This window comes from Agrilus planipennis, unplaced genomic scaffold (assembly GCF_000699045.2).
Source record: "Agrilus planipennis isolate EAB-ADULT unplaced genomic scaffold, Apla_2.0 scaffold33, whole genome shotgun sequence".
Taxonomy (NCBI): domain Eukaryota; kingdom Metazoa; phylum Arthropoda; class Insecta; order Coleoptera; family Buprestidae; genus Agrilus; species Agrilus planipennis.
This window is the reverse complement of record NW_020438896.1, coordinates 823,057-834,210: the sequence shown is the minus strand read 5'-3', so window position 1 is coordinate 834,210 and position 11,154 is coordinate 823,057. Positions and strand designations below refer to the sequence as shown.

The 11,154-nt window shown below is 35.5% G+C and overlaps 1 protein-coding gene across 1 annotated transcript in view; it reads left to right on the top strand.

Moving 5' to 3' along the window:
• Nucleotides 1-11,154, top strand: part of LOC108744516 (homeobox protein abdominal-B-like) — a 38,590-nt gene that overhangs the window by 11,605 nt on the left and 15,831 nt on the right. The window contains exon 2 of the mRNA XM_025973151.1: nt 10,574-10,620. The gene's annotated coding sequence lies outside the window, so the exon portion shown is untranslated. The remainder of the gene's footprint in view (nt 1-10,573; nt 10,621-11,154) is intronic.

Sequence of the window (11,154 nt, the reverse complement as noted above, 5' to 3'; positions counted from 1 at the left end):
AAAAGCTCATTATACTCTCGACTCTTGTTCATTAAACATACTTTTTCATACAGTACCTGCCAAAAGTTTTGTTCAATCATGAATAGTAGTGCGAGTCGAAAACAAGCGTTAAAGCCTTTAATATGTCTTCAAATATAAATAAACATCTCGTTGATATTTTCAGTAGTAATTGGTACTAATAACAGCACATTTGAACAATGCAATTGTAGTGGATAAAATGGTCAATTTTTCCATGCAGTACTGTACGGATTATACGCTCCTCACCGGTTAAAAGTTTGGTCGAGAGTTGTCTCCTTCCTAGTGCTGTTCTTTTCTACTTTGCGCAGGTCAAACTGAAGGTCACATCGCTACAGAAAGTAAACGAAGTATACTTTCACCTTTAAGTCGTTAATAAAATTTAGAAGATATATTTTATCTGGTACCTACTTAATTTGCGGTTTTAACTAACGCCCCAATTCTTATATTTATATACTTACTTAAACTGTCAAATATATATTGGAACTGAAATAAGCGAAAGTGCCTAATTGACGTGTTTAAATTCAAACTAGTTTTACCTCTAGCGACTAAGGAACGAAATTGTCCTTTTTTTTCGAGTAACCAAGAAACTCAACCAACCTGACCTAGCCCAGCAAAAGGCAAAAAAACAGTCGATAACAATTACTAATCGCCAAAGTAGTTTGGTCAACGAGATTGATGCTGGCCGTAATTTTATTATTAAATATACTGGAAAGAGATGCAAACAATCAGAATTTGACCATGTTGCCAGGTTAATGACGGAAAATTTGTTGCTCTCTCCATCATCGGGAATTGAACCCGGGACCTTTGATTTTCACATTAATATTTCATATTAACCACTATTAATTGTCAAGGCGTTTCATATACATAGTATTAACTTCAATACTGACGTTTTGCTTCAGATCCTTGAGAGATCATTATTTTTTTTTCAAACTATTTTCAGCTTAGTAGTCACAAGTCCTTGACGCAATACAGAACATGTTTCGTTTGAAGGATCCATATTATAATATTACAATTTCCCCTACATGAACGGTTGCTCCTTAACAGTTTTATAACCGCCACTTTACATAAGTCATACCTACTATATGCGTTTTTTTTTGCATCTCTGGAATATACAGGATGATTTTCGTTCAATATAAACTATAGATATCTAATTAAAAAAATATTATAGGTGATTCGGTGTTTTAACTCTGTTTGATGATTTAAAAAATGCTAGATGTTTCTTTATTTTAAATTTTTAGTTCGTAATATTTTATGCAGACTTTGGTTTTGTTCTCTATGTTACAGTAGATAAGTACGTACTTTTGTAGGTTATTTGTAAACATCCGTCCGGGATTCCCCCGATTTGTACTAGTTTGAAGGGCGTCCGGGGGCCGACCAACAGGTGTTTTCAAAAAGTGTCACTTTTGTTGTCAGGGGAAATTCATTTCTTTTTTAGATAAGCGATAAATTGAAATAATTAAAAATTCATTCATAATAACCCGTATTCAAGAAGGCACGGCAAAATAGTCGACGATCGAACGCCCCCACCTGTGCCCCCGCGCTTTCTAATAATTTTTGTTGCCATATTACCTCAGAAAGAGTGTTTACTTATATTAAAAATGTCTATTACATGTTGCGGTTACATACGTACAGGCCTGACGCTGGAAGCTGGCGGAAATTTTAAAATGGCGTGGATGCGCGATAGCAAAAGTAGGCAGTTTTAGGTATAAAGATTGCAGCCCTNACATTAATATTTCATATTAACCACTATTAATTGTCAAGGCGTTTCATATACATAGTATTAACTTCAATACTGACGTTTTGCTTCAGATCCTTGAGAGAGTAGAAGAAAAATATAATAGATACATATATAACTACTAGGTATTAGTAAACGCTCACGTATTTTCCTTCCTCCATGTTATAATTAACAATAAAAAAATTAAAAGGTATCTATAACATTTAAAAAACTATCAATATTTTCAGGCAGTGACATATTAGTCGGTCATTATACAAGCAGCACGGAGAAAATGAAAAACGAAAATTTACCTAAATATTAAAGCGATGTTTAACCCGTTGCTTCGTAAGCGAAATTAATAAGAGTTACAATTTAGACATGAATTTGTAAAAATAAAATCCCAGCAGAAATAAATTTACTAGTTATTTTAGTTGATATTACAAATTTATTGTAATGTATTTATTTCTGAGTAGTTTTCTGTAACCTTAAGCTCTATTGACAATCTTTGCCTTCCACTTAAACAAAACCTTTTTTCCCGTTCTAATAAGTAAGGGCTTAAAAACTGACCTCTCATATTTAAATACTGATATTGTGATGCTTCCCATATGGATTTAAGTATTGGTCATACGGATTTAAATACTAACCCTTCATAATATTTAAATATTGATCAAAAGGGATTAAGATATTGGCCGGTAAAATCTAAAAGTAATAGTTAAATAATGTTTTGAAGAGCAGCGAACATAAAAGCGATAGTTCTATCCCTGAAGGTTAAAGTAAAGGAAGGAGCGAACACTCTTGAAAAAAGTGTCTGGGAAACTAGAAGAAATAGTTAGCTTCTGCAATCGCAATGTTGTCTCAACATCAAGGTATGATCAAGGTGGACTTTGTTGCTACTGGCTGCTGCTATTATAACTTCTACAAGTGTGGAGGATAGGCAAACTAACGTATCACATATGTGATTCATTACCCTTTACTCTAACCTTTACGGTTATAAGCAAGAAGAAAAGAGATAGGGGCAATAACATACCCAGGTGCTCAAAATTAATAAATTATATGTCGTAGCATCAATAATAATAATATTTATTAATTTTGAGCATATCATTACGAGTGGAAAATCTCAGTAACGAACACGGCCGTTGTTGTTAAAACAAACTTTTCATGTCTACGCGTCACTGCCTTACTGCGCAGTGAATTCCCAAGCGCAACTTACAGCCGGGAACATATTGACAAACGTTACACTGAGCAGCATGGCATGATCTAGAGTTTTAGACCATTCTTTAGCATTCGGGAGGACGCCTATCCGATTCCGCGTCCATCTGCCTTGGTCCAAGTTTTTCTGTGATTTCCTTGGATCATTTAGGCAAATGCTGGGGCAGTAATATTCCACAGATAATCTTTCGTTCTCTTCTGCCTTCATTTCGTCCGTCTTATCTTTCTCACTCGAACCACTACCCACCCATTCCCATGATTTTTGAAAGGAGGCTGAAGAGGGTCNAGGTACAGGCCTGACGCTGGAAGCTGGCGGAAATTTTAAAATGGCGTGGATGCGCGATAGCAAAAGTAGGCAGTTTTAGGTATAAAGATTGCAGCCCTTATTCTTCAGTATTCTTATCAGGGGCGTAGATTAAATATTTAAAAATAGGGATCAGTGAGCAAGTAATAGACAGACAAACAGAAGAATTAATTGTTGATGTTGGTGACAGTGATAGAGATTCCCATGATGAGATTGAATGTAAAAACTAACCACAAAACAAAAGCAATAGGTTAATTTTTTCTTTGTGATAAGTCATGTTTTTACATTATTTTCTAGTACGCCACTGCCCTATCTGTATTAATACTATAATTAAACTAAAACGCCTACTGATAGCTTATTTGTGTTCGGTTCCAAGTGACTTACCCAAATAGGTTATAAATGGGCAAGTACCTGCGCGACCGCTCTCCAGCTTCCTTCGTCAGACCTGTATTTAATTCGATTTTAATAACAAGCTGTATAAATGAATAAAAATTGTAACAATGTTTTTATTTTTGTTGCAAAAAATATTTTTTCATAGGTGTTCGGATAAAAAAACCATATTTCGCCCAAATGTTCGGAAATTTACGTGATAGCAACCCTAGTTGTAGACCTCACACTAAACAATTTAAATATATTTTTAAAATTACCGAACCTTTTAGATTCATGACTACATAAGCGACCCTTTAAGATTGTAACTTCAACTTCGTGTCTACAAACATCCAGACACACACCTCCATCCTACAGATGCAGGAAGACATGTTTATTTTGCTTGTTTCAAGTATAAACGGCCCTCTTGATTCGTTACAAACCGTGCATAAACATACAGGGATAGGCGCACGTTGCATCCATTTAGTTTCCGGCGTAACACGGCATGCTGTTATTGCTGGGAACTTTGTGGTACTTTATAGTCCCCGACAGGATCTGCAGATAGCTGAAGGAGACGCACGTCTGCCAAGCGATAATTTAATTTTAAGTAATGCATGATGTATACTAAGGAGTGCAGAAAGCTTCGACATCAAGGGTGACGGAAAAAAAAATGATGGAGAAGTTCTGAAGGGTTGACATGGGAATGATAACGATTATGTGATGCAGTTTTACAGTGACGACGGAAATGATGATGAACAGGTGCTTCTAATTTATTTTTAACAGAGAAGGCAGTCATAAATACTTCGGTAAATAGGTGGTTACATAATCTATATTTTTTTTGTGTTAAATATTGACGTCATTGAAAATTTTAAGCATTTATCAGTCAACTTAATAATGCGATTAGCTGATACTATCAGAAGTGATAAATGAAACTTAATTATGAAGTACTCACTACAGAAAACCAATTATACTTAATATCTATATCGTTCATTTGAATAAGTAAATCTACTTGTAGAATCATTAGAAGCCGACGAACTGATAATATCCATCACAACTTGATAATAATTATTTGCTTTTATCTAATTTTATGAAAATAAATGTAACGTGTTCACAACATGCAAAGCAACCGTATCCTAGTTAGAATTTTAACCACCATACGTCGTGACGAAAGTGACCTTTTCCCAACAGTAAACTATGCAAATGGAGTAGACTTATCGACTCTCCACGATCTCTTCACCACTGGGATATGAATGGTTTAGCTTTTCACTTGACCATTTATTATAAAGGACCATTATTTATGTACCAACTCAAAAATTGATTTAGGCTTTCACGGCTAACGTCTGAAGAAACTGGATTGGTGGATCGGTAACGTCAAAGGCGTTAGGCGTTTCGTCACCTATCACAATGGACATCTTCAGGAACTCCACCTTGTCAATGGGGTACCTCCAACGCTGTTGCTGAACTGACTCGGAATCTTTTGGCAGCGGCTTAAATAGTTGTCATGCTTCAATAATTGTTTCCTAGATGTGTCGAGGTGGTCCCCATAACTCTAAAGAGATTGCTCGGTTTTATGCAGGTCTCAAGTGCTTCCTTAATGTCCTTGCGCAAGTAAGGGATCTCTCTCTAGCCTGCATCTTTGTCTGGTTGAATAGGATATTGTGTTCTGTGTCCCAAACTTGTTCTGCCAAGGTTGAATTGTTGTATTGTTTGAGTTGAACGAACCTCTCATATTCTTTCATTCTTGTTGCAACGGATCTACCTGTTTCCCCGATGTAGACCTTTCCACACAAGCATGGTAGTAGACTCCTTCAGATTCCAGCGGAACAACATCCTTCACTCCGGAAAGCTGCTCTCTCTGTTTACCTCAAGTGTCGAAGATTGTCCTGAAGCCTTCATTCTGCAGAATTCGACTGATTTAGTCAGTGAATTCTTTGATGAATAGCAGATATGCCAAGAACTTTGGCTCCTCTTCGTTGGTCTTGACTGCTATCTGCGAGGTCGTTAATATTTCCATATTGTGCGATTCACATCACGCCTCCGGCACATATTAGAGATAACTTATGTCAGTTTTAAAACGAAGTTGTTTGTCTAATGACTCTGGTTCTCAAATAGAGAAGGTTCCATGTACCAAGAAATGATGAGAGTTGCTGTTGAGATATGTGTGGTGTGGACAGACTTCCGGTGGACAGTATCTCCCAAAATGCCATCTTATCGATTAGACACCTTAACATCTAAAAACGCTGGTTTTGTAGGAACTCTTCTATAGTAGCTTCTCAGGTGCGTGCTACCACAGGACGAAAATGTCATCCACGTATCTGAACTACCATTTTGGTTTTAAAAGTGTATTGTCCATAAGGACTCCATAAAGATGTTGGTGGCAACTGAATAGTTGTTCATAGTATTTTCCATGGTAGAGGAATTGACTTGAGGCAGGCTTCTGTCATATCTCGTTAACGATCCGTTGTGGAGATTTCATCAATAAGACTAGTTTCTACAATTTATAGACTAGTTTACAAAATTTGTGCATTCTTATTGTAAAATAAAAAATAGTTATAACTGAAATCATATTTATTTTACGAGAAAAAATCGACATAATTCAGAAACTAGGTGAAGAGATTTTCGTTGTAATGAATTTTCCTATACCACGTCGTCTTTTTCAAAAGATGATACCACTCTTTGATGATTGCGTATATCTATTAGAATATTTCTATGCCTATACTTGCCAGTAGGGTACAACACTGCAGGACGTATGATGACAAATCGTCTTAATAGTAAGATTATTATAACACACGGTTTTTAATACCTTTCTTAAGTCCACCAGCTTAACACCAGTAATTTCGCTTTTATGTCGTCGTACAACAAAAATACGATTCGTGACATCCTGGTGCATTTGTGTGCTATCGTTGGACATGGATTGGCTAGATATAATATATTTTCTTGCTTCAAATACTACCACGGCTTATTATGATGTGTCGTTCGTCACGGACGCGCAGTAAAAATGGCAAACATTTCAATTTTGGACAGAAATAAAACGTTAAGACGTCAGGCCTGGATAAGTCGATCCCCGTTCGGATTGCCCGGTCTCTCACTAAATCTTCCGCACGAGATCCAGAATCACGTATTCTCCAAACTATTTCATTACGCTCATGTCGAAGAGAACAAATTCTTGACGCTACATGGATTCCAATATTGTGTTGTTTTTGTAAAGAAAACATAAAATCGATAAATTGTGTAAAAGCATGTATGTATAGGATAATTGGTATTGTCTAACTACAATACATTTTTAATTATTGACTTATTTGTACGTGTGGACGGCCATGCGTTTGGTAAATTACAAAACAATGTACCTACCCATGTATATAAACATATATTTTGTCATAATTGTTTTGTTTTATTATGATCCTATTTATTAAAATCTACGTATTGTTTGCATGTAGGTACAGTTTTAACACCTGTTTCGTCAGGTACATAATAATGATTCTTTTAATTGTGTTTAAATTGGTCAGTTTTAATTGAGATTGGTTCAGTAATACGGATAAAAAAATACACATTAACATTCGTGGTGTTAATTAATTAAGAAAATAGTAGGTAAATGTATTGCACGGAGGTCGAAAGATACAATGGGACTTTGGGGAAATTGTGTATTGGGTCATTTCTGTGGTTATTGGTTAGATACCAATTAAAAATGTAGGATGTTATTGAGAATTGACTTAATTAAAAGAGCCTTTTCAATCGGAAATATTCGATTGCGTTTATCGATTTGTATTAGCGGTAATCGATAATGGTTAGGGCCAGAAAGAATCTTGGCGCAATTTCCTTGCGGGAACCCATTGGAACGAGAACGCGTTATTGGACGGACCGTGTCACAATGGGTGCTTAAAAATTTTTATGCGCCATCCGAACAAAACCCATTGCGTCGATAGGTACTTACAAACCAGTTGCGTTCACTTTGATAAAAAGGAAATGAAATGGTCGTAAATCGTAGCAGTAAATAAAAAGGTTGTGCATATTGTCACAGCCACGACCTTCGATACCGAGTCACCAGAAACGGAGGACGGTTTAGGCCAGTTGATTTCGTTAATCGTCATAACCACTCACCATAAAATACGTTGCAATAAGATAGTATCGATTTATTTAACGCATTTTCGAAAAAAGCTTTTGACATTATTACATTGCATGCATTTGTAATCTTGTACTAATAGAACTATTTGTTACGAAAGAATACGTTTTTATTGGGTTAGGTGTTTCATATTAAATCCACAAGATAGGTACATTTTGTAAAAAAACAATAATCCGAGATAAAAATGTTCGGTCTCTCAGAATCTCTGAGAGCGATACTCGAGTCTCCGTCTCTCATCTTCGAATCTCTCTGGTGTCGCTGAGAGTGATTGTCATGAGACTGTTAAAAAACTGTCTGGCGCCTCTGAACGAGAGACTCGAATCTCTAACGAGAGACTGGAATCTCTGAACGAATCTTTCAATAAGTGGTGTCTCGATAAACATGATTAAAATTTCAACATATTTCAGAGATCCCAGTCTTTCTACGAGAGACTCGAGTCTCTCAATTTTTCAGTTTTATTCNTCTCTCAGAATCTCTGAGAGCGATACTCGAGTCTCCGTCTCTCATCTTCGAATCTCTCTGGTGTCGCTGAGAGTGATTGTCGAGAGACTGTTAAAAAACTGTTTGGCGTCTCTGAACGAGAAACTCGAGTCGCTCATAGAGAGCTCCTCATTTTGTATTCAGTCTCTGAACGAGAGACTCGAATCTCTAACGAGAGACTGGAATCTCTGAACGAGAGACTCGAATCTTTCAATAAGTGGTGTCTCCATAAACATGATTAAAATTTCAACATATTTCAGAGATCCCAGTCTTTCTACGAGAGACTCGAGTCTCTCAATTTTTCAGTTTTATTCATTCAGTCTCTCTGTGAGAGACTCGAATCTCTGAACTAACAATTTTATCGTTCGAGTCTCTCATACAGAGACATAAAAACACCTAGGCAATAACTGAAAGACTGTGAGAGACGCTCTGAAAAACGCTGAAAGATTCTGAGAGACTGAAAATTTTTGTCTAGGGAAAACCCATTTCAACGAATTTAAGGTTTTCTTCTGCTTGGAAAATGTTACTTAACTATAGGGTCGTCACTTTGAAGACTCCACTCCTCCTATACTGAGGCAATCTTCCCAGTTTTCATCCACATCCCTAATGAGTATTTGCGAACTTCAGTTATCTAATTTAGGTCATCTGCCCCTCTTTACTCCTGTTTCGAAAGAGCTACAATCTTCACATACCAATAAGTAGGAATGTTGATGAGCGTTAAAAAATTATTGTTCAATCTGCTGGGACGAGCGGTAGATTCCGCAGCACTCAAAGACTAATTAAATGTACGACAATCTACAATGGTCTCTTAGGTTTATTGGTTTTGTGTAACGTTAAAGCTGGAGATCACTTGATACACAAGAATCCATATTATAAATTTATTACGGAAAAATAGAAACGTACATATGTAATTTAAAGCATTTATGCAATTATAAAATGCCAAGCTGATTTAAGAAATGTGTCTGTATTAGTTTATAAAAATGTAAGGCGTAGGTATTTTCCATAGGTACTTATAATTGCAAATCTGTTCACTGTAGATAAACAACGGTAGGTACCGGGATATTAAGGATAAGTATTATATATAAAAATAAAACAATTAGAGAACACCGTTGCGTGTAAATTATAGTAAAGAAATTAGAGGACGATTAATTTCAACAGCGTTTAGGTGGTAGGTAGTTGCTCAATTTCTTTGGGATCTTGCAGGTCTACTATACTAGATTTGTGCCTTATCCAAAAACTTATTAAGGACCTTTTCATTAATTGTCGAATGATTTGTCGGATTAGTTTGTCTATGTCTATGATTTCTTCGAAATTTAATATGTGCATATCATCAGGATAGGAAAGAGTGGAGGTACGTGTCCAACCAGTCTTAGGACTGACGACCTTATGATGGTGATGATGAAGCTGATTTAAGAAATGTGTATTTATTAAAGGAAGAGAAAGTAAAAGATGTTTCGACAACACTGTTTATTTCTCGACAATTGTTTCGACCTCTAAAATTGTCAACAATTGCCGAGGAATATACAGTTTTGTTGAAACATCTTTTACTTTCTTTTCCTTTATTGAAAATGTTTCATCGAGAATACACCGTTGAAAGTTTAAAGTGTATTTATTAGTTTATAAAATGTAAGGCATGGGTATTTACCGAGGAATAAACAGTTTTGTTGAAACATCTTTTACTTTCTTTTCCTTTATTGAAAATGTTTCATCGAGAATACACCGTTGAAAGTTTAAAGTTACNCGCTGAAAGATTCTGAGAGACTGAAAATTTTTGTCTAGGGAAAACCCATTTCAACGAATTTAAGGTTTTCTTCTGCTTGGAAAATGTTACTTAACTATAGGGTCGTCACTTTGAAGACTCCACTCCTACTATACTGAGGCAATCTTCCCAGTTCTCATCCACATCCCTAATGAGTTTACAGCGCCATTTGTCGTATTTTCTATCCGTAATACCATCAACAATTTTAGTTGGAACCTGAAAACCCCTATATAGGTATGGTCCTCATTAGCCACATGAGGCCCGCGCGCTACATGGGGCATGCTGCCTGTAAATTCTAATCTAACAATTTTCTAACAATTTGGCATTTAAGGTGTTGTTTTTATTTATTGCGTCTATCTCGACAGAAACCGGCCGAATTTACATTATATCTTTGAGGATTACGAAACATTTCCGGCCGAATTTACCACTGTAATTAACAAAAACCCATCAACCCGGCCAAATTTACAATCGCCGACAGCGATTTACTGTATCCAATTTACAGTATGATTTTCTATAATGATATAATTTATTTGTTTTCTCAATTTACTAAGTACAATATGATAAACATTAATTAAGATGGACGTGCTTTCTGTTTGCTTACAGACTCTCGAGAGTTTTTCCGGGACCCGCTTTTCCAGGATTCCATCAAGGTGAGATTTCATTTTCGTTTCAGATTTCTATCTTTTCTAAAGTAGTCTTTAATAATTGAAATGACGAGACGTCCACTGGCCATTAAGCAAATAAACATGGAAATAAGTTTATTTGCATTAAAATTTTTTAGCGGCGCAAAATTTTCAATTTACCCACCACTTTAAAAATTGTTAGTCATTTTTATATATCTATATTTCTGTGATAATTTGAAATGCTATATAGATAAATAAACCCGAATTGAATGAAGTCAATGGTAACGCAATAAATATCAGAAATATTCTTCTTTTGTATAAAATATTTTACGTTAACATTTCAACATTTTTCAGTAATATGTTTGTTTTGTCCAACTTTAACAATAACATAGCATCTCTATAACGCTAATATTTTATTTATTGGACAACTTCTAAAAAATATCTGCAAATAATTCTTAAATCACTTTATAACACGTTTTTAGTTATCATCAAATTCATTTTTATGTATAAATTTTTCAAAACTGAATGATGCATATATTAAATTAAAAATACCAATTTCAC